General features: G+C 37.7%; 1 protein-coding gene across 16 annotated transcripts in view; it reads left to right on the top strand.

Moving 5' to 3' along the window:
* DGKB (diacylglycerol kinase beta) overlaps positions 1-25,934 on the top strand; it is a 901,775-nt gene that overhangs the window by 173,584 nt on the left and 702,257 nt on the right. For 12 of the 16 annotated variants that reach the window (XR_009565105.1, XM_030857157.2, XM_060304689.1 and 9 more), the window contains exon 1: positions 21,901-22,196. The exons of 2 other annotated variants lie outside the window; for them this stretch is intronic. The gene's annotated coding sequence lies outside the window, so the exon portion shown is untranslated. Of the gene's footprint in view, positions 1-21,559; positions 21,675-21,900; positions 22,240-25,934 lie in introns of those variants that run through there. 2 more of the 16 variants (XM_060304681.1, XM_060304682.1) reach the window with 2 other exon arrangements.

Below are 25,934 nucleotides of genomic sequence, written 5' to 3'. Positions count from 1 at the left end.
AAAATTTTAAAGTAGTATTCATCCCCTGTGATTTATTTATTAAATTAGTAATTTTGAGTGTTAGAGATGTTAAAAAGGAAAAATAATTGAAACTATTTTTCTGTTGATCAAATGGAAGTTGAAATTATTCATGAGGTTGAAATACTGAAACCTTGTTTATTGAATCCAGAGCTGACAGGTACTTTAAATGCTCACTTCTTCCTGAGCACATTGATCATGTGCAGTTATAAAACAATGAAAGGGGATTCAGAAAGGTGGTCATTTTTTGTGATGCCATGAAGAAAAATTACTACTAACAGAACATCCTTTTTCTACAGAGTCAGGGGTAGATTCCGGAGAGGATGTACTGAGGTGTTGTATTGTTAGGGAGACAGCCTTTCCCAGTTCTTCACTTATATGCCATAATTGATAAAAGAAAAAGTAACAAAGCCAGTGCCTAGCAATTTTCAAACGTCAACTGAATAGAGAAACTTCTGGGGCCACTGAAAGTGAGGTATGTTTGCTCTCTTAAATATAAATTATAATTAATGAGCAGAAAAGCGGAAAGTAGAAAAACTGAAAAAAAAATTGAGTTCTGAAGCTAGTTGAAATTTTGTCTTCCTAAAATTAACGTTTGTGAATATATGAACTTTTTCTTTTCTTCTCTTTGTATACATCAGTTTTGGAAATTCCATCAATTGATGAGCACTTAACATCGGGGACTGCAAATATGAGTAAGACATCATTTCTTCCCTTAAGGAACTTGTAAACTGATAAAACTAGCACAATAATTATTTAAAGAAAAAGGAGGAATGTAGTAACCTTGAGAGAGGTACAAATGTAGCTTGAAAATGCACTTTATTCATGCAACACACAGTTCCCATAGACTATATGCGAAGCACTATGCTAAGAATAAAAATTTAACTCTGGGGATAAAGAAAATCTTTATAGACAAATCAAATTTAAGAGAGAACCTAAAGGATTGATAGATACAATTTCCAGTGATAAAGAGAGAACAGGAAGAGTACTCCAGGGATACGAAGTTGTCATTATATGATGTGCATAATGGCAAGTTTAAGTGTGTTCAGGTGATAGAGAATAATCTAATCGAGAATAATAAGTGGTGATGGCTTTAGTAGATGATTAATCTGGAAGCAAAGGTTTATCATAAGTGAAGTATACTCTGGTGGTTATTGTTTCTCATTGCCATGTTCACCAATTTTATAATATTCTCTGTGATATTAGAATGGGAATCTGCAAACTCCATTTCTGAAATTCCCTTACTGTCTGGGAAGCAATGGTGTGTGATTGGAAAGTTAGAGAAGAGAAGGGACTGTCTTTCTGCCTGTAGTTTCTGTCAGCATCCTTTCAGCATCAGCAGACTGTAGCAGCTCTAGTGCTGATTGGTACTTCTAGAGCCAGCCACATAGCACTTTCCAAAGTGGCCCAAGAATTACCCATAAAGTTTCCACTTCATTCACTCACCTCTTGTTCTTTTACGCCAAACCCCAGCCAGGTTCCAACATGCCACCTGGAAGCCCCTTGGTCATCATCGCAGTAGCTTTGTTGAACTCCTAGTTTCTGGTGATACTTTTGGGACTTTGTTTCTCAAGTCGTAGGGGCCTCAACTACTTCTTTTATATCCCATTTTTGCTTTAGCCTTTTGATATCTGAGTAACCAATTATTTATAGTAAATAATCTATGTTTGAAAAGCCTAGCTTGGTTTCTAATTCTTGAATGTCCCTTAACTGATATGAAAAGCATTGGGAAATACAACAAATTAGTGAATGTAGCAGAGAAGAAACAGACTCCGAGATATGGAGAACAAACTAGTGGTTACAGGTGGGGAGAGGGAAGGGGGGAGGGGCAATATAGGGGTACGGTATTAAGAGGTACAAATTATTATGGATAAAATAATCTGTAAGGGCATATTGTATAACAAAGGGAATATAGCCAATCTTTTATAATAACTGTAAATCGAGTATAACCTTTAAAAATTGTAAGTCACTATATTGTACACCTGTAACTTACATAATATTGTACAGCAACTATACTTCAGTTAAAACAGCATTGGGAGGGGCTTCCCTGGTGGTGCAGTGGTTAAGAATCCGCCTGCCAGTGCAGGGGACATGGGTTCGAGCCCTGGTCCGGGAAAATCCTACGTTCTGCGGAGCAACTAAGCCCGTGCACCACAACTACTGAGCCTGTACTCTAGAGCCCACGAGCCACAACTACTGAGCCTGCATGCCACAACTACTGAAGCCCATGCACCTAGAGCCCATGCTCTGCAACAAGAGAAGCCACCACAATGAGAAGCCCATGCACTGGAGCGAAGAGTAGCCCCCGCTCACCACAACTAGAGAAAGCCTGCACGCAGCAATGAAGACCCAACACAGCCAAAAATAAATAAATAAATAAACGAAATTTATTTAAAAAAAAAAGTCAGGGGGAAAACTTAATTAAAATAAAAAGCATTGGGAGATTTTGCCCGTGGAGGTGGCATAACCAGTAATGTGTGTTACAAAGTGTAACAGTTTGCAGGATTAATAGAATGTATGAAAATCTGGAAGTGTGGTATGCATTGGGGAAACTATTAGTAATTCAGGTAAAGAGAAAAAAATGTGAGTTGATTTGACAAAAGAGAGGTCCTTGCTGACATTGTTAAGAGTGGTTTAAATGACACATAGAGCACAGAATACAGAGAAGAGTGTGTTGAAGCGCTGAGGATATTAATCCAGCCGTGTATATCTCTATTAAAAAAGGTTTGCTTTGAAAGAACAGAGAAATTCAATAACATACAAAGAAATTTGTGTGGTCAAGGAAATTTTAATAATCTAACAGAGAAAAGAACATATTTATTTATTATTGTGAGAGGCTAATGGTTTCATTAAAATACTGGGAAATTTTTGATATAGTTAGAGTATTGCTAGGATAACTAGGTATTTATAAGGTTAATATTTCTTGTGTATATGATGAGTCCTTACATTACCATAACTGCTACTAAATAAATTTCTATAAACTCACCTACTGGGATGCACGTTCCATGAGGCCATGACCTTATGTTCATTTCTGAATTACTAGTGCCTGGCAAATAATAGTTGCTCACTAAATATTTGTTGAAAGACTTACTCTATATTTTAGTATATCTATTTTCATTAACTTTTATATATAAATGTAATTTTAAATAGGTTTTTGTTGCCAAGTTGAAAGGACTTCCGCAATAAAATTTTATTTAATTAGATTTCTCAGAATCCCCAGTGACTCCATTAGTTACTCTTATCATAGAATCTAGACATAGTACTTTGAGAGATATGTTCGTAATAGGAATACAGGGGACAGAGGGCAAAAGTCTAGGGCCCACTCATTGTGGAGGAGACCACCATCCTCCCCATCTTGCGTAAAATCAGGATGCACAAAATCTAAATCATAATTGAAGCAGGTAAGTAGACATATCCATCTCCCAGCAGCTCCAGCAACAGGAAACTCTAAAATTGCCTGTATTGACACTTGATGCTTGATGTAGAAGGAGAAAAGAATCACACAGACACACACACACAGACACACACACACAGACGCACACACACATTTAATGATAATATATTCTGAAGTCTTAGAGAGAGTCACCACATGCCACAGGGGGCCAGATGAGAGGAACCCTAAGGGAATGAGTTCAACCAAGCAGTGGCAAGCTGAGAGAAAGCAAGGACCTGTGGACAAACGCCTTTTTTGGGGGGTCAGGTGGTGTACACAGACAGAAACTGTGAGGAGATTTCTTTGGTGCATTTGAATGTCGCTAGGTCTCGCTCATAGGAAAGTGAAAAGGGGAATTTGTGGCAGGAGCATGCCTTATCACACTGGTTCTTATCATCTGGGTGGGGTGCTTATAGCCTGTTTGTGGGGATGTTGAAGCAGCCAGAAAATATAAAGTTTTAAAAATTTACAATGCAAGTTAACGTTCCCATCATCTAATCTCAGAAGCAGAGAAGACAGAAGTGGGACTAGACAAATATGCAAAGAAATGACAGTTGAAAACTTAACAAATTTGGTTAGAGTCATAAACCTAAAAACTAAGGCTAAGTTACATTTTAAAAAGGATAAACTCAAAGGAATCAAAGACACATTATAATTAAGCTTATGAAAACTAAAGACAAAGAAAAAATTCTCAAAAGACCACAGAGAAGCAACCCATTAATTATAGTGGAACCACTAATTTGAATGACAGTAGACCTCTTATCTGAAATTTATGGGGACCAGAAGGAAGTACGTGGCATTTTTCAAGTTTTGGAAGACAAATGTCAACCACAAATTCTTTATGAAAATAAATATCAGGGATGAAGAGGAAATAAAGACATTCTCAGACAAAAGAAAACTAAAACAAAATTATCGTCAGTCAGCATACACTTAAGATTCTACTTCAAAAGTGAGAAAGGTAAAGCATTCTAAAGAAAAGATCTTTAAACTTTCTTGAAGGAGGATATATTGTAATACCTGCAACAGTCACTAAGAAGCATATACAAAACAATATACACAAAAACACCATGAATAAATCAAGATGAAGTCCTAAAAAAATTTTTAAGTCACCTATAGGAATGTAAGAAAAGGGAAAAAGAGGAAACCAACAACAAGAAAAATAAAATGTCATACTTAAGATCTAACATGTGAATAATTACTAATAGGTAAATAGTCAAAACACAACAATTAAAAGACAGATTAAAATAAACATAATCCAACAGTATTCATCTACAGCAATTTTACTTTAAATATACAGAGGTTGAAAGTAAAAGAAATAATACTTTGTAGATATTAGTAGAAAAATGCAGGAATGATTATATTAATATCAAATAAAGTAGACTACAGAACAAAGGAAATTACTAGAGACTGAGAGCCATTACATAATGAAAAAAGTTTCCATCTACCAAGAATGCATAGTGATCCTAACTATATATGAGGCTGTATTCTCAAGAAAGCCTCAAAATATATGGCTTCTGCTGCTGGTAAGCTGATCACAGCTGTGATTCTTTGTATTTGCTTGTGTCTCCAGGTTTGGATGGTATTTTTGCCTTGTGACCTCAAATCTCTGATAGTTACAAGAAAAGCCATTGATTTCCATTTGTTCAGGTTTGTCTTGATGTGAGGAGAGGAGTGACAACTTCCACGCTCTTTATATATCAAGGATAACATTCTAAGTCAAGAGACTATCTTTTTATTTCATTTAGCAATTCATCCTTGAAAATTCTCCTCAAATGTCAAGTACCTAATGAAAAGTTCCATGTCATTTTCTTCCCATTTTTATTTGATTTGATTTACATCATACCCTTCTTTACTCTCCTGGCCCTACTTTTGCTATTGCTATCACCTTCATCTGTAGTCTTTGAATTGCTTGGTGAGCTCTTGATGTTAGGAAAATATGTATCTTTCATCTCTGTATTTATAATGCCTAGCACCATATCTAGCAGGCAGGGCATAATTTCCATGTGTAAGAATAATGAATATTATGATCAGTATGATGCCTAACCTCAAGAAGTTACATATTTTAGTTGGAGTAACAGGGAAACTAATAGGCATTTTATATATAAGGTGAAATGTACAAGAATTGCTGAGTGCACAGGTGCTATGAGAGTTAACAGGAGGATAAATTGTATGTTTTCTAGAGGAGAGGAGACCTGAACTCGATATGAAAGCAAGAGTTGCTTGACCCAAACAAAGCAAAAAGGGGTCACGGGGGACCAATTTTGAAAGGACAGAGGAAACATCTTGAGTTAAGAGTGTGAATGTGAGTGACAGCATGGTGGGGTGAAGACTCACTGACCTATATCTTGTAACATTATGTGTAAGTCTGGCTGAAGCTGAGCAGAATGCTTGATAGCATCACCTTTCTTGATGAAGTGGAAGACATGGTCATTTGCTATGAGTAAGGAGGTCGTGCAAAGTGGGAGTCTCAAAGAGAACCGTAAAGTCTGAAATAGTCTATTAAGGAAATGAGAGTAGTGACCTTTTGACAAGTTAAATAAGGGACAGTGATTTGAAACAAGAAGGGGCAAGTTAAAGAGAACAGAGAAGAATTTCTTGTACAAGGAGATGTAAGAGATGGTTTGTAGGTAGGGAAGAGGTAGGTAAGTGAGGGGCCATCATATATGCGGGACACTTAGCACTCTACAAAAGAAATAGAGCCTGGAGCCACCATTGAAATCATGAGAATGATAATGGTGAGGAAGCAGACAACTCAACTGGTTTCCACTAAAATACTTAGCTTTGACATTGGCATCTACTTAGTCCTACTCAGTTGTAGCTAGGGAAAAAACAAAAATGATGAATTTTGTGGCTGACTCTATGTAACACTAAATACCTTGCATTTTAACTTCATTAAGACAGTTCTGTCTTGTCATGTAAACTTTTCAATAGCATCCTGTATTATTCTCTTGGTGCTTGTCTCTTTTTATTCTAATACATTCTACTCATGATCACCAGGTGAATCACCCTAACCATTCTCCCAATGAGGTCATTCTTCTGATGCACATTCTGAGTGTTTCATCATTGCTTGATCTAGCTGCTAATGTGCTTGTTGCAGAAAAGTTAAACAGATTGTGGCTGCTTGATGCAAGATAGTATCATTCAGCAAATATAAAGTGGTTCATAAACTAAAATAAACCACAGTAGGACCAGGCTTAGAAAGGTTAGGAAACAGGCTGACTTGAAGATCTAGATAGAAAGATTTGAAGATGTTTCTAATGGAATTATCAACTGCATTTGGGAAACTCAAATTTCTAGGGAGAGAATGCGAGTGGCTTAACTTAGGTCCCTTTACCTTAGGAACAGGGTATCTTTACATTGCAACAAAATTGTTTCCAAAGGAAAACCAGAGTTTTTTACCAAAAGACAGGGAAGTAGAGCTAAGTAGGAGTAAGCAGAAACTAAAACCAGTCCAAAAATCAAAACTCAGATGTGTTTTGATCATAGGCCAAAGAACTTAGCCTGATAGCCAACCCCCCTTTTTTTTTTTTTTTTTGGTATGCGGGCCTCTCACTGTTGTGGCCTCTCCCGTTGCGGAGCACAGGCTCTGGATGTGCAGGCTCAGTGGCCATGGCTCACGGGCCCAGCCGCTCCGCGGCATGTGGGATCTTCCCGGACCGGGGCACGAACTCGTGTCCCCTGCATTGGCAGGCGGACTCTCAACCACTGCGCCACCAGGGAAGCCCAACCCCTTCGTTTTTATGGCTTCTATACACTGTTTTAGTGTCATACAACATTCCAATGTATTGTATAAATAAAGTCAGAAAATGAGTAATAGAGAATGGTCCATTAATTCAGTTACTTACTCTCACTTTTATTTTGAATCTTTGGTCTCCTATCTTAGGTTAAATGAAATATAGTGTTGCTACAACTTGGCTTCTCTGGGTCATGGTACCCAGATATTTATCCTGTAGCTTAAGGCACTCATGAAAGCCTCAGGTGATCATACACATCTTTCTAAGATGATTTAGACTTGGAAAAGACAGTGTGTTTTTTGAAGGGAAACAAAGAAAAAAGACTTACCAACTCTTCCTGAATTTATTAATTTTATTTAGATGTGGGTAATTAATAGATAAAATTAATAAATCATTAAACTTGAGTGACCATCTGCCAGGCATTGAGCTAAGTGTTGGAGCTATAGCGGTTAAAAAAAAAAAATTATAATCCTCCCTCTCATAGAGTTTACAAGTTAGTGAAATTGACAAATATTAAGCAAACAAACAACAAATACACTGTATAATTATCCTAAGCCCTCAAAAGGAAAATATACTTACTTTTCAACACCAGATTATAACATTTACATAATGTAAAATCAACTGCTTAAAGTATTTTCAGCATTTGGACAGATCCTTACACAAATACATTTATTGATGCTGTGATAATTTCGGCAATGTTTCTAATCCCAACTTTTTTTCAAAGAACTAAAGCTACAAAGGCAAATGAGATATAGTCCTTCCCTCACTGAATTTACAGTGTAATGAGGGAGAGCCACAGAGAAACTACCTGTACTACTGTACCGTGTTCCATTACATGTATGCATTGTAAATTTAACATAGTTATTAAAATGCATAAATTAATGGCTCTATTAATTATTCTTTACCTTGGTATGACATATATCTGCTACAGACTATCAGTTACAATCAATATGCATATGCTTGAAATAAATTTTAACATGAGAAATGTAAGGAATCTTGAATTTGTAGTTTAATTAAAATAGTAAATTGTCAAGAAATCTACTTCCAAGTAATTTAAAGTTAATATAAATTACTGACATTTCCAGTGTTAATAACATCCTGAACTGATTAAACAGAGATTAATCAATTATCTGTTATATTGCTGTAAGCATTCTGATTTCATATCTTAAGTGATATTTACCTGTTAGAAGTAGAGAAGCGATATTGCAGAGCTTAAGAATATGACATCTGCAGCCAACTTATAAAGTTCCAGTGCCTTTGCCATCACTCATCACTGAATCTGGTCCTTGGATAAACTACTTAAGGTCTCAGTACTTTGTTTCTTCATCTGAAGATTGGAAGTAACAATAGTATCTGCCTCATAAGATAGTTCTGATTGTTAAATGAGGTGCCGTGGTGTAATATATAGCTCTTTGATTAGTGCCTAGAATACTGGAAAAGGATTTGTTCTTATTGAAAATGAATAATTTTGGTGGACAAAAGGTTAACATAAAGGTTTATGCTCTATCAAACCTTTTAAAAAGTATTTTTGAATAAATCTTTCCAAGAAAAATTTTGCTTACTATAGGTGTTAGTTTCCCTGCTTTTAAAACAATATCATGTATTTTGTTTGTATGAAGTATCATGACATCACAGCTTCCCAGGATTATCATAATATGTGAAAAATTTTCCATAAGAGTTTGACGTCAATTCCCGTTGATGTAAAGATGCTTATGTACCAGTGTTTCACGGAACTATTCAACCTCAAAAGCCATTTTTAGATCAATCATCCAGGGCAGATATGGTGCCTGAATTCAGGTCATGCCAACTGAGGAAAAGTGACTGATTTTTAAAAATATATTTAGTCATTGTCTTTTAATTATGCAGTTTATTTTTAGTTTGCAAGCTGGCATGTGATGAAGCCCATTTGCAAATTTAATTTTTCATACTGGCCAAGAAATCTTAGTTCTAAACATTGAGCTGGGTGTAACTAGTAAATCTACGATGAAAAATATTGTTCTTTCTGTTTCTCCCCATAATACTCTAAGAAGATCGACAAAGCTGAATCCCAGTAATGTAATATATACCTGATATTGATATATATAAGAAGAATGCCAAGGCTATAAAAAGCATGTAAGAATGATTAGAAAAAGACAACAGTGCACCAAAACACCCCCTCTTTCAGGAGATCTTTTCTTTATGCTGAGTTTTTTGAGAATCTGACATTTAAAAGTATGGTTACAATCTGAAGATAAGAAATGATTCACTGTAGGGTGAAATGAATTGAGTTTAATAGACATAGCTGTTTGGGGTGTGCAGGTCACATACATGATCATCCTTTCCCTCCTTCAAACTCTTCAAGCTGGATGCAGGGAAATCATAGACTAGAAATCTATCACAAAGAAATAAGAGTTCAGTTTAAAAGAAACAAACAAAAAAACATGTTTGAGGCTTAGAATGAGCTTCTCTATTTTGTGTACATACTTAATATTTTAATATTTATATTTATCTCTCAGTCAGTATGGACTGAGAAGGTTAATTGAAAAAATACATCCTCAGTTTCTCAAACTAACTTCAAGGACAGATACAACCACAGATGGCTGATTTCACAGTAGTGAATATAAAGATAATGAATCTTGTTAAAATTTTCATGATCGTATAGCATTTGTCTTATCAATGAAGTGCTTTGTTAAATTCACCCAAAACAATTTATACGTGTGTGCATTTTTAATGCATAATGCAGGTGGATATAATTACTGTTGCAAATTTTAATACAGGCTCTTCAGGTTACCTGCCATTCTAGAAGTTACAGAAATCTAAGTTTCAGTTTAGTAAAAATTTAAGGTTTAATCACATAAAGGATACAATAGAAAGCTATTCAAGCTCTGCCCCCAACTTAAGGCAGTCTTTCCTAAACTGTAAATGATATAAACCATATTTAACCAGTTAAATAGCTAAAGCTAAAGTATCTATTATCTTGAAATTTATGGCATTCAGTTATAAATATTTAGCTGTTAAATGAAGGCTTATATTCTCTTTCAAAAATGGCATTTAAAAGGATTATTTGTTACAACTCTGTATCAGTGCAATTGAAAAATCTTTGAGTGCTTTCTGTTTGTAGGCTGTGTGCAAATAAATATAATTTGGCCTATAAGTCCAGCGAAAGACAAACAAATAAATGGCCTCTAGAGTATTAGGGAGAATGATGGGATGCTCTTCTAGGGTTAGAGAAGACAAAGGAGAATTAGTTAAATCTACTATCTGGTTTCTTAGGAACAAAAACACAGTCATGAAAGAATATGTATGCTTTGTCTTCTTTTAAACCATTGGTCTAAATAATAAAATGAGATCATACAATATAAAATATGGCCATTTTCAGGAATTTCTCCTGAAATTGACTATGTGAATGGCCATTGCTAAATGAATTATGGTGTAATCTACATCTATCATGGAGACAGCCAAATGAATGGCTAGGCTGTATTGGAGTCTGCTAATTTCCCACATAAAACTTCAGTTTCAATACTACAGTTTCTCTGTCATAGGCTTTCTATTTTGTGCTTTAAATCGTGTTTTGCTGCATTTTCTATGGTTCCTTAAGTATGTATGTAGCTTAGGACTTCACGTACTGTGGATGCTTTATAAAGTTTGATTGAATGGTTTCTTCAGTAATTCATGTTATCACTGTTCCATCAGACCTCTTTAACACCGTTTACCTTCTCTGAAGTAGACGAGGAACTCTCCCTGATTTTAAAAAGGAGAATTCCTTAGGTCAGCAATGTGCTTGCGGCCCCTAAGTGAATCATGCAGAGTCCACCATCGTTACTCGTTTAAAAAAATTAAATAACTGGAAAGTCTTTTACTTAAACATTAACCTCATAAATTATGACTCCAATGAAGAGAAGTAATAATCACAAAACTGATAGTCCGTGTGTGTGTGAATGTGTGTGCCTGTGAATGTGTGTGTGTGTGTGCATGCACAGGAATGCATGTGCGTGGGCACATTCGAACTCTACCAGGCAGTGTGCTGTGTACTTTACATGTGCCAAATTCTTTGATTCTCTAAACCACTTTATGGGGTAGGTGCTGTTATTCTCTCATTCTGGGAGGGATCAACATGGCAACATAGGAGGCTCCTGAACTTCTTTCCTCTCATGGCTGTACCAATTGTACAGCAGCTACATATACAGAGCTGAGAGAAATCCAGAAACTAGCTGAGTGACTCCTCCACATCAGGTGAATGAGAAAGTACCCACATCAAAATGGGTAGAAAAGGTTGAGACATACTTTCCCCATAAACCCCACTCATAGCACAGGGCTGTGAAATTGGGAAGGAATCCTAACTCTCAGCTTCTCCCTGAGGAGTGAATGGTTTGAAACACACATCTTGTGCCCCAACTTTTAAGGCTTCCACTCAAGGGATCTGAAAGCCAAAGGGGTTTGCATCCACAAGACCAGCAGGGCTATAGGAAACAAAGAAGCAGTTCTTAACAGGCACTCAGGCACTGGCCACACTCTCACCCCAGGGCTCAGCACAGAGGGAGCAGGCAAAAATACCCATTTATCAGTCTTTTCTTGGAAGGTGCTTTATTACGTACATTACTTGATACTGCCTGAGCATCCTGCTTCTAATTTGCATGCTTCTCGGGGCTGGCTGTGATCCTTCACGTTGCCAGAGGGAGCCAGTGGGCACTTCTGCTGCTTTTTCCCTCTAGTGCACTCCAACTATATAAAACCACATCACTCACATCTTTCTTGAAGTAGCTTGTACACATACCCTGGGTGCCAACTTTTATGATAGGCACCTGAGGGACATGGCCATCAGATCACCTGGCCCTGAGAGCCAATGGGGCTTGCATTCACAACTCCAACAGGACTATAGCAAACAGAGTAGTTTTTGTTGTTCTGTTTGTTTTTTGCTTTTTTTTTAAATTGAAGTATAGTTGATTTACAATGCTGTGTTAGTTTCAGGTGTACAGCAAAGTGATTATATATATATATATATATATATACACACACACACACACACACACACACACTTTTTAATATGCTTTTCCCTTATAAGTTATTACAAAATATTGAGTATAGTATAGTTCTCTTTGCTGTACAATAGACCCTTGATGGTTATTTGTTTTATATATAATTGTGTGTGTATGTTAACCTCAAACTCGCAATTTATCCCTTCCCCTCTCTTTCCCCTTTGGTAACCATAAGGTTGTTGTTTATGTCTGTGGGTCTACTTCTGTTTTGTATATAAGTTCGTAGTTTTTATTTAAATTTTGTTTTAAATTTCAGCCTTATTGATATATAATTGACAGTAAAATTATAGCATTTAAAGTGTATATTGTAGTGATTTGATATGTGTATCTAAATGAAAGGATTCCCATCTAGTTAATTAACACATTCATCACCTCAATTTTTATTCATTCATTCATTCAGTCACTCATTCATTCAACTTACTGAAAACATTTGAGTTCTGTTCTCTTAGCAAATTTCAATTCCACAATACAGTGTTATCAACTGTAGTCACCATGTTTTACATTAGCTCCTCAGACCTTGTTCATCTTACAGCTGAAAGTTTGTACTCTTTTACCAACTTTTCTCTATTTCCCTCACCCTACTCTGCTGTCTCTGACAACCACTTTTCTATTCTCTGTTTCTATAAGTTTGACTTTTTAGAAAAGATTCCACGTATAAGTGATATCATGCGGTATTTGTCTTCTTTTGTCTTACTTATTTCACTCAGCGTAATGCCATCAAGGTGCATCCATGGTGTTGGAAATGGCAGTATTGTCTTCTTTCTCACCACTGAATGAGATTCCTCTGTGTGTGTGTGTATGTATGCGTGATAGATACATATACATTGCATCCTTATCCATTCATTCTTTGATGGACTCTTAGGTTGTTTCCATATCTTGGCTATTGTGAATGATGATGCCATGAACGGGGGGTGCAGATGTCTCTTTGAGATGGTCTTCTCATTTTTTGGATCTGTATGTAGTAGTGGGAATTCTGGGTCATATGGTAATTCTCTATGTAATTTTTTGAGGAACTTCCATACTGTTCTCCATACTGGCTTCACCAATTTATATTCCCATCCACAGTGCTCAAGGGTACCCTTTTGTCCGTATCCTCATGAACACTTGTTATCTCTTGTCTTTTTGATGATAGACGTCCTAACAGGTGTGAGATAATACATCACTGTAGTCTTAATTTGCACATCCCTAATGACTGGTGATGTTGAGCACTTTTTCACATATCTATTACCATTTGTATTTCTTCTTCGGAAAAATGTCTATTCACATTCTTTTCTCATTTTGTAATTGAGTTATTATTTTTTGGTTATTGAGTTATGTAAGTATCTTTTATATTTTGAATATTAACCCCTTTTGGATATGTGGTCTGTACATGTACTCTCCCATTCCATAGGTTGCCTTTGCATTTTGTTGACGGTTTTCTTCGCTGTGCAGAAGCTTTTAGTTTGATGTAGTCCACTTTTTTTATTTTTGCTTTTATTGCCCATGCTTTTGGTATTATATACAAAAAATCTTTGCCAGAAACCATGTCAAGGAGCGTACCCCCTATGTTTTCTTCTAGAAGTTTTATGGTTTCAGTTCTTACATTCAAGTCTCCATTTTGAGTTGATCTTTGTGTATGGTATAAGAAAGGAGTCCAGTTTCATTCTTTTGCATGTAGTTGTTCAGTTTTCCAAACCCCATTTATTGAAGAGATTATCCTTCCCACATTGTATATTCTTGGCTCTTTTGTTGCAAATTAACTGACTATATATATATGCATGAGCTTATTTCTAGGCTCTCTAGTCTGTTCCATTTATCTATGTGTTTGTTTTTATGACAATACCTTACTATTTTGATTAATATAGTTTCATAATAAAGTTTGAAATTAGGAAGTGCAGTGCCAGCTTTGTTCTTCTTTCTCAGGATTGCTTAGGCTATTTGAAGTGTTTTGTGATTTCATATTAATTTTAGGATTATTTGTTCTATTTCTGTGAAAAATGCCATTGGGATTTTGGTAGGGATTATATTTAATCAGTAGATTGCTTTGGATAATATGGTCATTTTAACAACATTAATTCTTTGAATCCATGAGCACAGGATATCTTTCCATTTATTTGTGTCTTCTAAAGAAGCAGTTTTTTTTTGTTTCGTTTTGCGGTACGCGGGCCTCTCACTGTTGTGGCCTTTCCCGTTGGGGAGCACAGGCTCTGGACGCACAGGCTCAGTGGCCATGGCTCACGGGGCCCAGCCGCTCGGCGGCATGTGGGATCTTCCCGGACCGGGGCACGAACCTGTGTCCCCTGCATCGGCAGGCAGACTCTCAACCACTGTGCCACCAGGGAAACCCCTAAAGAAGCAGTTTTAAATGGGAGCAGGAGCACCCCACCTGCACACCATGGTTTACACCCATACTTGGCACAGAAGAAGCAGGCAAAAATGCCCATCTGCCAGTTTTCCCCTGGGGGAGGCTTAAATGCATACTTTCCCAGCTGCTAGCTGAGGATCTGGCTTCTAATTACCCTGCATCTAGGTGCTGACTGCCATCATCCCTCTTGGGGCACTGACAGGTCTTGGAACACTCTCAAATACTGGGAACCACTAAGAACAAAGACTGCAGCTTGGACAATCACAAAGGATTGAGAGACAACCCGTAGCTTGGATCGGACTGATTGATAAGCTTTATCTCCTACAAGAGAGCAGTCTGTCAAGACTATGAGAGGTGGCTGTCTTATCTAATGTTCAGAAACCAACTTGGAGAGACAAGGAAAACGAATAAATATGGGAATATGTTCCAAACAAAAGAACAAGATAAATCTTTAGGAAACCGATCTTAGTGAAACAGAGATAAGTGATTTACCCAATAGAGAGTTCATGCAGATAAGCCAAAGAAAGCAGAGGTAGTTATATTTATATCAAACAAAATAGACTTTAAGCCAAGATGGCAACGAGAGACAAAGAAGGCCATTATATAATGATCAAGAGGCAAATTCATCAAGATTATGTGACAATTATAAATATTTATGCACCCAAATGTCAGAGTTCCTAAATGTATAAAGCAAATATTAACAGATATGGAGAGAGATATAGACAGCAATACAATAATAATGGGGGACTTCAGTACCCCACTTTCAATAATGGTTTGCTTATCCAGAGAGAAAATCAGTAAGGAAACGGTAGACTTAAATTACACTATAGGTCTAACAAGCATACATGGAACATTCATTCCAGCACTAGCATTCCTTCACAATGCCCATGGAACATTTTCCAAGATAGATCATATGTTAGGCCACAAAACAAGTCTTAATAAATTTAAGAGGATCGAAATTGCATCAGGCATTTTTTTCAACCACCATGGTATAAAACTAGAAATCAATTACAAGAAGAAAAAGTGAAAGTTCACAGATATGTAGAGATTAGACAACATACTCCTTAACAACCAATGGATCAAAAAGAAATCAGAGGAAAAATCAAAAACAACTTGAGACAAATGAAAATGGAAACATAGCATACCAAAGTTATGAGATGCAGCAGAATCAGATGTAAGAGGGAATTTGGTAGTGATAAGTGCCTACATTAAGAAAAAAGAAAGATCTGAAATAAACAACCTAACTTTACACCTCAAGGAACTAGAAAAAGAAGAACAAACTAATCCCATTAGTAGAAGGAAGGAAATAACAAAGATCAGAGCAGAAATAAATGAAATAGGGACTAAAAGATAATAGAGAAAAGATAAACAGAATTGACAAACCTGAAAAGATGCTCAACAATCAGTAATCATTAGGGAAATGCAAATCAAAACCACAATGATATGTCACCTTACACCTGTTAGGATGTCTGTTATCAAAAAGAAAAATGGTAAATGCTGGAAAGGATGTGAAAAAAGAGGACTCTTGTGAATTGTGGGTGGGAATGTAAATTGGTGTAGCCGCTATAGAAAACAGTATAGAAGTTCCTCAAAAAATTAAAAATAGAGCTACTATATGATCTGACATTCTTACTTCTCTGTATATATATCCAAAGGAAAGGAAATCATGGTCTTGAGGACGTATCTCTACTCCCCTGTTCATGACAGCATTATTCACAATAGCCAAGGTATGGAAACGACCTAAGCGCCTGTGGACCAATGAATACGTAAAGAAAATTATATATATATATGCCCACACATAACAGGATGTGCCTCCACCTCAGCATGTGGACCTTTTCTGGCTGCTGCAGAGCATCTGCTTCTCCTTGGCCTTCATTCTGAGTTGCACTTCTCATCCTAGACTTCCTATCCTGTGTCCTTTGATGGGTACCCTGCCGGAACCAGGGAGTGGCTCTCACTCCAGTAAGCAGCACTAACTGGGACCACTGCAAGAGTCAGCAGTGAGGTCACTGTGAGTCCCACCCATGACCTGCCAGCAGTGTTAATCCAACAGGAGCTTTCTCCTTTTTGTGGCCTCCTCCACTCAGCACTTACCCAGGGGATGGATGTATGATATATACATATATATAAAAATGTATATATCATATGACATATATATGATTGATATATATATGTATATATATATAATTCAGCCTTAAAAGGAAGGAAATTCTATGATTTGCAACAACATGAGTGATCCTAGAGGGCATTGTGCTAAGTGAAATAAGCCAGACAGAGAAAAATAAATGCTGCATGATTTTACTTATATACGGAATAAAAAAAAAAAAAATAGTTGCAGGCTTCCCTGGTGGCACAGTGGTTGAGAGTCCGCCTGCTGATGCAGGGGACACGGGTTCGTGCCCCTGTCCGGGAAGATCCGACATGCCGCGGAGCGGCTGGGCCCGTGAGCCATGGCCACTGAGCCTGCGCGTCCAGAGCCTGTGCTCTGCAATGGGAGAGGCCACAGCAGTGAGAGGCCTGCGTACCACAGGAAAAAAAAAAAAAAAAAAAGTTGCACTATTAACAGCAGAATGATTGTTACCATGGGCTGGGGGTGGGGGAAATAGGGAGAGGCTGGTAAAAGTTTACAAACTTTCAGTTTTAAAATGAATACGTTGTGAGGATCTAATATATAAGATGGTGACATAGTCAATAGGACTGTATTGTATGATTGAAATTTGCTAAGAGTATAGAAGTGTTAAGTGTTTTCACACACACACACAAAATCAAATATGTGAAGTGATGGATGTGTTAATTAAGTTGATAGTCAGAATCCTTCCATAATGTATGTGTATCTCAAATCATCACACTGTACACTTTAAATATATTCCAGTTTTGTTAATTGTACCTCAGTGAAGCTGAAAAAAATTATCCTCATTTTACATATGAGAAAACTGAAGCGTAGAAAAGTAATTTTCCCAAGACCATGCAACTAGTCATTGACATACCTGAGAATCAAAGCATGATTTTTTTGTGCCAGAGCTTTGCATGTCTAATACTGTGCTATTCCTCGCCAGTGGAGAAACTGGTAACTGGCCGTCCCAGCAATAAGCCATGATGAACTAAGATGTTAGTTTCCTATCCTATAAAATATGAGAATTGGACTAGATGAGGTCAAAGGACCTATCCATATCCAACATGTTACGATTATTATTTTTTAAAGGTAGTTCCATAAGAGTTTATCTTTTCTGGATCTTCCCCAACCTCCCAGCCTACATCTACTGAGTCATGGATTGGAAACCAGTGGAAAATTTCCCATGTGACAGTCTGCTCAATTTAGGAAGTAGCTCTCCTTTCATCATTTAAGTCAACTTTGGCTAGGGTTTAAATCATGTTTGATATAAATTTGAGCTATTTTATTTTTCTGAAACATAATATACTTAAATCAAAAAATTTTAATTACAAAGTAGGAATACATTTCTTTATAGGGCCATATGTCCTTTAAAAGCAGTTGCTGTGACTGGACTGTGTTTCTCTTTTCAATGCTTTGCACTAAATTGATGTTCAGTAAATGTTTGTTGAATAAAATTAACATAAGGTGTTTTTAAACACCAGTTTACATGAAAGTCTGTGATTGAATATGGATTTATATTTACTGTAAGTAATCTATGAAATTTTGTTATTTAAGCTCTGTTTCTCATAATTTTTTGTTTGTTTGTTAGCTTATTTCCATTTGTAAAAGGTCAACAAAGGCCTTGCTTGTAATCGCTGATTCAGGACTATTATTTTAGAAACACACACACACACACACACTTAAATGTGTAACATTCTATTTTCTTTAAGTGTGTGGTCCGGTACTCAATAGACTAGTTGCAGATTTGAGAGTCAAAAGTGGGGGAAAACCATGTGTTTCTTAGAGACTATATGGGTCCTAATGTTACCATTTGTAAAATGCTCAGGAAATGAGATTCTAGAGAATTTTATTGATTGAACTTGTATAGTAGAAAAAACATTTTGGAGGAATACTGGAGGCAGACATTTATTACACAGTGTTGTGGAGTCTGTGAGTGATATGCCTGAAAGGATGCTTTGAGACCACAAGAAGTGAGTCACTTGCCTAAAGTGCCACAGTTACTTACCAGCAGAGTAGAGGCTGGGAGAATTTAAACATCTTTATTCCCAGTTCACTTATCTTCCCAATGCCCTGCATTCAGAGGTTAATTCATTTACTCATTCTCTCATTTATTAAAAATCTATTTGCTATGCACACATCATATTTTAAGCACTTTGATGGATTCCAGAGGTACATGAGTGAACTAAACAAACAGGGCTTCTGCCGTTGTAGGTTTACCGACCTTTGGCTTTTCTTCAGTGATTGAATATTATTAAATTATGGAATTTAGTTTGGGAATACATGTTTCTATGATAAAAGATATTTAGTTGAAAATTAAGAAATTATTTCTTTCTATAGTCCCATAAATTGTGGATTTTGTTGACTAATGGGAATTTACAGAGCAAGTTCATTTTTCTATCACTATTTTTTTTAGATTGATTAATTATACAATGATCCTTATGAAGTTTCTGAAAATTTAGGCACCTTAGAGCAATGAGAATGGGGTTATAAAGCAGTGATTTATAAGTTTTCCTACAAAATGGAAAATCCTGAATGGCAGGAGTCAGAGATTAAGGGTCAGCCATTAATCCCCAGCTGAAGATTTTCTTCTTCCGTTACCAAACCTCAGGGACTGTGTGATAGTTTTGTTAAGAAAGCTGTTTCTTCTTTAAATCTCAATAATGTTATAAACAGTGTTTTAAAAACTAGTCAAACTGGTGTGAAATGCTCTTGACCAATTATTTCAGTACTTCCTGGTTTTTCCTTCTCTACCTAACCTGGATGTTTAGTTTCCTGCTTGTCTGTAATAAAGGTAACTAATAAATTCTCTCTCTCAAGAATGTTTAAATTGTAACTGTTCTTCCTAAATATATTTGAATTTTAAAATAAGAGTAAAAGTAAAGCCAAAAAAAGTAAAGCCAAAATACCAAACTATGGAATTCGAAGGGCAGGATAATCCTTCACATCACATCACCTATGGATAAAGTTAGCCTCTGTGTCAAATGTGTCTCTAGTGTACACTACTTTTGCCTACTTTCTTACATCCCGTTATATATAAGTATGAAAATGTGAAGTTATTCTTCATATTTTTAATATCGATTGTATGTTGTATAATATTTAATAGACAAAAGTTGAGGCAAAAATATGAGGCTATTTGACATCATTTTTCATTAGGATTTTGACATTTAAAAAGTTCTGGAGGGCTTCCCTGGTGGCGCAGTGGTTGAGAGTCCGCCTGCCGATGCGGGGGACGCGGGTTCGTGCCCCGGTCCGGGAGGATCCCACATAACGCGGAGCGTCTAGGCCCGTGAATCATGGCCGCTGGGCCTGCGCGTCCGGGGCCTGTGCTCCGCAGCGGGAGAGGCCGCAGCAGTGAGAGGCCCGCGTACCGCAAAAAAAAAAAAAAAAAAGTTCTGGATACTCTCAATTTACTGTATTGCATGATTTTTAAAAGAAAACATTTTTCTGTTACAATTGTAAATAGGTTGGTTTTGGTCAATTGATATTTATTGGATAATTGAGAAATGCTTTGCATGTTAACTGGCCTTTGTTTAGCTAAAGGCAGTGATTTTCTAAGGTAAACAGATCAGGAAAAGATGTATTATCTAATCCTTTTGGGTTCCTTTCCTTCTTCTGGGTTCTCTGTTTCCAGGGTCTTTCTTTTTTCTGCATTAACACCTGTTCAGTTTAATCCTGACTATACAGTTCCTAACAACTGGAAGAATGTATGGCAAATACGAAAATTGCTCAGAGCAAGGCAGAAATACTTAAAGGTGTTCATTACTAATAAAATCAAAAGGAATTAAGTTTATTTTTAGCTCAGAAAATTGAATGCTGAAAGTGGATTAATAGTACTATTCAATTAAGTGGTGTGTGTGTGTGTGTGTGTGTGTGTGTGTGTGTTTATTTAGGAGGGATTGTTTGTAGTCTCCTGATCTATTACAGAAACAAGAACATGAAGACAAACTGTTGTTAAAGCAAATCACGTTAGTCATTAAGAAGTATTCTTGTCTCTGGGGGTTTGGAGAACGTCTTTAATTTGTAAGTTCTGAATACCACCTTATGTGAGAATAATCTGGAGATATAACAGGGCAGAGAATGAGCAACCAATAAGAAGAAAGGGAGTGTTCATAGGCAGTGGTAACCAGTAGATTTCACCAGAATTTGTAGCTGACGGTGATATTAACACATGGAAATCACACTAGATGTAACACAGGGGAGCTGAGAGCTACCAAGGCACGTTTGTATCAAGATCCTCTGCAGTTAAGCTGTTAAACACGCTCCTGAATAACTAGCTGGCTTTGCACACATTTTGTAAAACAGGCATCGTTATTTACGGACTTGCCTTTTTGTTACCCCAATGCATTATTTTACACACAGAGCTCAAAATTTGCATTTTTATCTGTGCCCTAATTGGTTAGACATACATACAGCTCTTTTAATATTCACTTACTCTCCCCCATACTTTTCCTTCTTCATCCTCATCCATCCCCGAATCACCTGTTCCCAGGTTACCAAGTTCTAATATAGAAATAGAGTGTGCAGCTTCTACAGTTGCTAGAAGTGGGTTAGGCAGGTGTTTGATGCAAAATGACCCATCAAGGACTATAGTTAGTAGAAGGGAGAGGGGAGACAGGTATCAGGTTTCCTGTTGGAGGGGAATTGTATCCTGAATGGTACTAATTGCCGTGAATCAAGCTCAATGTTTCAACAACAGCTAGTCACACCTGCACAGTCTCCTCCCATGTCTTATAACTGGTCCAGCAGTTAAATAGCTGTAAAGCACTGTCTCCCTGTCTCATTTCCCCTGAGTTCCAACAGCAATAGTAGCAATAGCAGCTGTAGAAGCGGCAGCCAGAGATAGGCAGGGCTGTTGCTTGCAGCCGCTGCATGGCGGATTGCCTCGTCGACACACACATACACACACACACACACACACACACACACACACACACGCACAGATTTCCAATATCAGCGCATCTTGATATCAGTCAAGGACTCAAAGACAGGAGAGAAGAGCATTAGTCATGGACAACAGGTATTTCATCTCTGACAAATTCCTCCTGATGCTTGTTGGTTTGGATAATAAAATAATCATTCTTGATACCTAGCTTGAGTGGGAGACTGGAGGTGGCCGCGATAGAGGAGGGGGGAAGTGGGAGGAGTGAGGGGTGGGGAAGGGGACTGCCAAAGCTGACTTTCAGGCTCCGGAAACCTACATCTTTCAGCCTCCGCTGTTTTTGAGTTGCAAATTGTCAGGAACCGGGGGATTGCAGGCAGCCCTTGTGGTTGACTGGAAATCGATTTCCATCTCTCAGACACTAGTTAGAATGGGCTGTGTGTTCTGGAAGGGGGTGGAAGTAAGGAGGAGGAGGTGCTGTGAGCAGAGTTCTTGAAGCTCCACTCCTCTGGGGAAGCCGAGCCGTGAGGGGGACTCCTGACTGAGCGGAGCGTGTGAATTGGAAAGGATCCTGCTAGCTGGCTAGTCCCAGTTCCTCTCCAGAAAAGCAGTTGCTCTGGCTTCAGAGATGTGCCTAGCCTTCGCCTGCATCACACTGCAGTAAGTTCAACTCGACACGGTTGGCAGTTTGAGTGGCTTCTGGGTATGTAGTGCGGGGGCAGGGAAGCTGACAAGAAATGGTGAGGAAAGTTAGAAAAGCAGAGCTTTGAATTCTCCATGAGATATTAAATCGGTTTGTCTCCTTGACTCCTGTCCTAGTTACGGTATAGTCGAGTTACTCTCAGTTATTGGCAGACAGAGACCGCTTGTTGGTTAGGTCTGCAAGAAGCACCCTGTTCTTGGTGATTTTTGGCAACAAAACTGGTACATGCATTCTAGATTTAATTACAAGAGTGGGCTTCTGAAAGTTACTAACAGATAGCAGCTTGCATTTTCAACAGAAAATTTGTAAACAGGTTGGCTTAGATCTTCAAATGCCCAGTTAATTAAGTTTCATTCCAGACTTGTTCCTAACCTGTAAAGAAGCAATCAAACAAAACAAAAGTCTTTGATTTACTTCATTAAATTAAAATAAAATGTGAAGTAGGTCTTTAGATAATTGCTAGGCAACAGTCGAGGCGAGACTGATGTTATGATAAACACTCAAGTACTCTTTAGTGGGTGCAGGATTCCCCCAGTTTCTTACTACTGCAATCATCTCCTCCACTTGCTAAATGGTGCCTTCCTTGTGATTTCTAAGTGGTGTTTTTTTACATAGATGGCTTTATACTTAGAAACAAGCTGCATGGTGTTCACTGGCAAAAAGTGAGGCTTAAAAAACTTTTTTAAAAATGACTTCTACTGGTGGCTCAAATTGCAGATAACCAACTTTTAAAAGGAGGTAAAAACAGGTCAGCAAAGGCCAGCCCATTGTAAAGCAAATGACCAAATGAATGTGAATGCAGGCAGAATACTAAAGGTCTTTTTCAGGAAGGAAACTAGAAATAATTAATCTGAAAACGTTGGGGTAATTCTAACCAGGTCCTCTTTTACACTGACTAGATTTTTATAATGGAGAAAAAAACGGGAATCACTTAAGCAGAAAGAATATGTCACAAAAATACTAGACTTAGCCACAGGATCACTGAAGAAAATACTATATTACTATAGTTTTCTCCAAGAAACATTAATGGAAAAACAGAGATTATCTAAAACAGAGTCCAGGATTTTTAGCTGAACACTTTCATGTGTACTTCCATAAATTCTATAGGTTAAAAGGGTGTCAAAACTTAGGAAACAACTATTGTGAAATGCAAAGTAATCTGAAATTCTCCATAATTAGAAAAGAGGAAACTAAAGGTCAGTCTCCTCCAATTATTTCAGTTTTCAGTTGTGTTAATCTTTTTCTAACCCACCTAATCTTGATTATTTTATTAAAAACATATTCTGAATATAATATGAATTACTTTGCCTACTCATCTTGGAGATCTCCAGATATATTTGTGTTATTATTGAAATATCCAACTTTTTAAAGGTAACCCATTCCACACATGCATAATTTCTTGGTGCAAAAAACTGTCCGTATGACTTAGTAAATCACCAAGTCAAATGTAATCCAGGGGATATATTTGTTATGATAGTGCATGCATGATGGTGGTTAAAATTTTTAGCAAAAAAACAAACAAAAAAAAAAGAAAAGGAAACATCTATACAAAGACTAAAAGAACATGTTTGGAGTGAGTTTGCAAGCAGTTCCCTGCTACTCTAGAATAAATCACTACCTGAACCTTAAGAATTTAGCTAAAGAGAAGAAAAATCAGGCTGAGAGCCTGATTGGAATTGATAAGAATTTAGGTTGGATAGGAGTTTGTCAGAATTTCTTTAAAGATAGAAACTTAGGTAGGTGGCATTGAGTTTCGGGAATACCTTGGCTTCATATTTTGGTTGTCCTGCTGGTAAACAAACCTCATGTTATATCTGAGGAGAAGATTTCCAAAACCATTTTTGAAATAAGTAATTATTTTAAAGTTTAAAACATTGGTAAGTTTTGCTGGAACAGTGTCTGAACTAGACGAGTATCCTGTGACTCATGCTTTTCCTTGCACACTTGAAAGAAGGAAGACTTGTGGCCAGACAAGCCAGACAAAGATCAGCTGGTCCCTCCGTCTAATTCTGCCTACTAATCATGACTGTGATGTTGATACATAAGCTTGAAATGACATTTTAAGAATATCATTTCCTGGATGCTTATTTTCCTGGCTACAGGAACAGAACTGGAACAGAACTGTGCTTATGTATGCTTGATACTCTTGCATTCTTCTCTTAAGAGTAATACCTTGGGCTTCCCTGGTGGCGCAGTGGTTGAAAGTCCGCCTCCTGATGCAGGGAACGTGGGTTCGTGCCCCGGTCCGGGAAGATCCCACATGCCGCGGAGCAGCTGGGCCCGTGAGCCGTGGCCGCTGAGCCTGCGCGTCCGGAGCCTGTGCTCCGCAATGGGAGAGGCCACAACAGTGAGAGGCCCGCGTACCGCAAAAAAAAAAAAAAAAGAGTAATACCTTTAGCTTAGAAGCATCTGTCTGCAGGAAGCTCTAGATAAACTATTGAAGAAACGTCTTCCTATTGCCCCTCTCCTATCTATGGCATTTTCTTTCTCTTGTAAAACACCAACCTAAAATATGACCTCAAGTAAGAATCCCATACACCTGTTCACCCTTAGGTATTTTATCTATCTATCTATCTATCTATTTATTTATTTATTTTTGGCTGTGTTGGGTCTTCGTTGCTGTGCACGGGCTTTCTCTAGTTGCAGTGAGCGGTGGCTACTCTTTGTTGCAGAGCACGGGCTCTAGGTGTGCGGGCTTCAGTAGTTGGGCTACGTGGGCTCAGTAGTTGTGGCTCGCGGGCTCTAGAGCACAGGCTCAGTAGTTGGGGCGCACAGGTTTAGTTGCTCCATGGCCTGTGGGTTCTTCCTGGACCAGGGCTCGAACCTGTGTCCCCTCTGTTGGCAGGCAGATTCTTAACCACTGCGCCACCAGGGAAGTCCCCACCCTTAGGTATTGACTGGTTACCACTGCAACTCCTTGATAACTCCTTGGATTATTTGCATGTATGATTTTCTCACCACACAATGCATGACTAGTTCCTAGTTACTGTGAGTGCACAAATGCCAGGCCCTAGGTTAAGCACTTTGTTTTTTAATTGAAATGTAGTTCATTTACAATATTAGTTTCAGGTGTACAACATAGTGGTTCAATATTCCTATGATTACATTCCATTTAAAGTTATAAAATACTGGCTATACTCCCTGGACTGTATATTACATCCTTGTATTTTATTTATTTTAAACGTAGTAGTTTGTATCTTCCCCTGTCTTGCCCCTCCCAAGGTTAAGCACTTTAAATATGTTTTCTCATTTATGGGATAAAAGCTACAGGAGGGAGATGGCATGCTCTCCCATTTATAAGAAATTCAACCCCAGAGGGAACAAGCAAATTACCTAAAACAGCATATTTAGTAAATGGTGGGCTAGGATTAGCCCCCAAGTGTGACTAGCTCTAACTCTTAGTGACTTTGCCACATTGTTTTATTAAGATGGTACTCTACCATGGATCAAGTGGAATGAGCCTATTGTTTGGCGGATGGCGTGGGTTGAGAGTGCTTGAAAAATTGTATCAGTCAGGAGAGAACTCCCAGCTGTACTGACACCCAAGATTGGATCTACCTACATAGGAGCCTAAATTGACTCTAGATCCAAACGTGGCATACTTTGCAATTACAATTTCAGTGTTCTGCTGTGGCTTCGTGAACCTTGGCAGTAAAGCTGGGGCATCTTTGCTGGGACGAAAGATGATGGAGTTA

This window comes from Globicephala melas, chromosome 9, assembly GCF_963455315.2.
Source record: "Globicephala melas chromosome 9, mGloMel1.2, whole genome shotgun sequence".
Taxonomy (NCBI): Eukaryota; Metazoa; Chordata; class Mammalia; order Artiodactyla; family Delphinidae; genus Globicephala; species Globicephala melas.
This window is presented reverse-complemented; position numbering and strand designations above follow the sequence as displayed.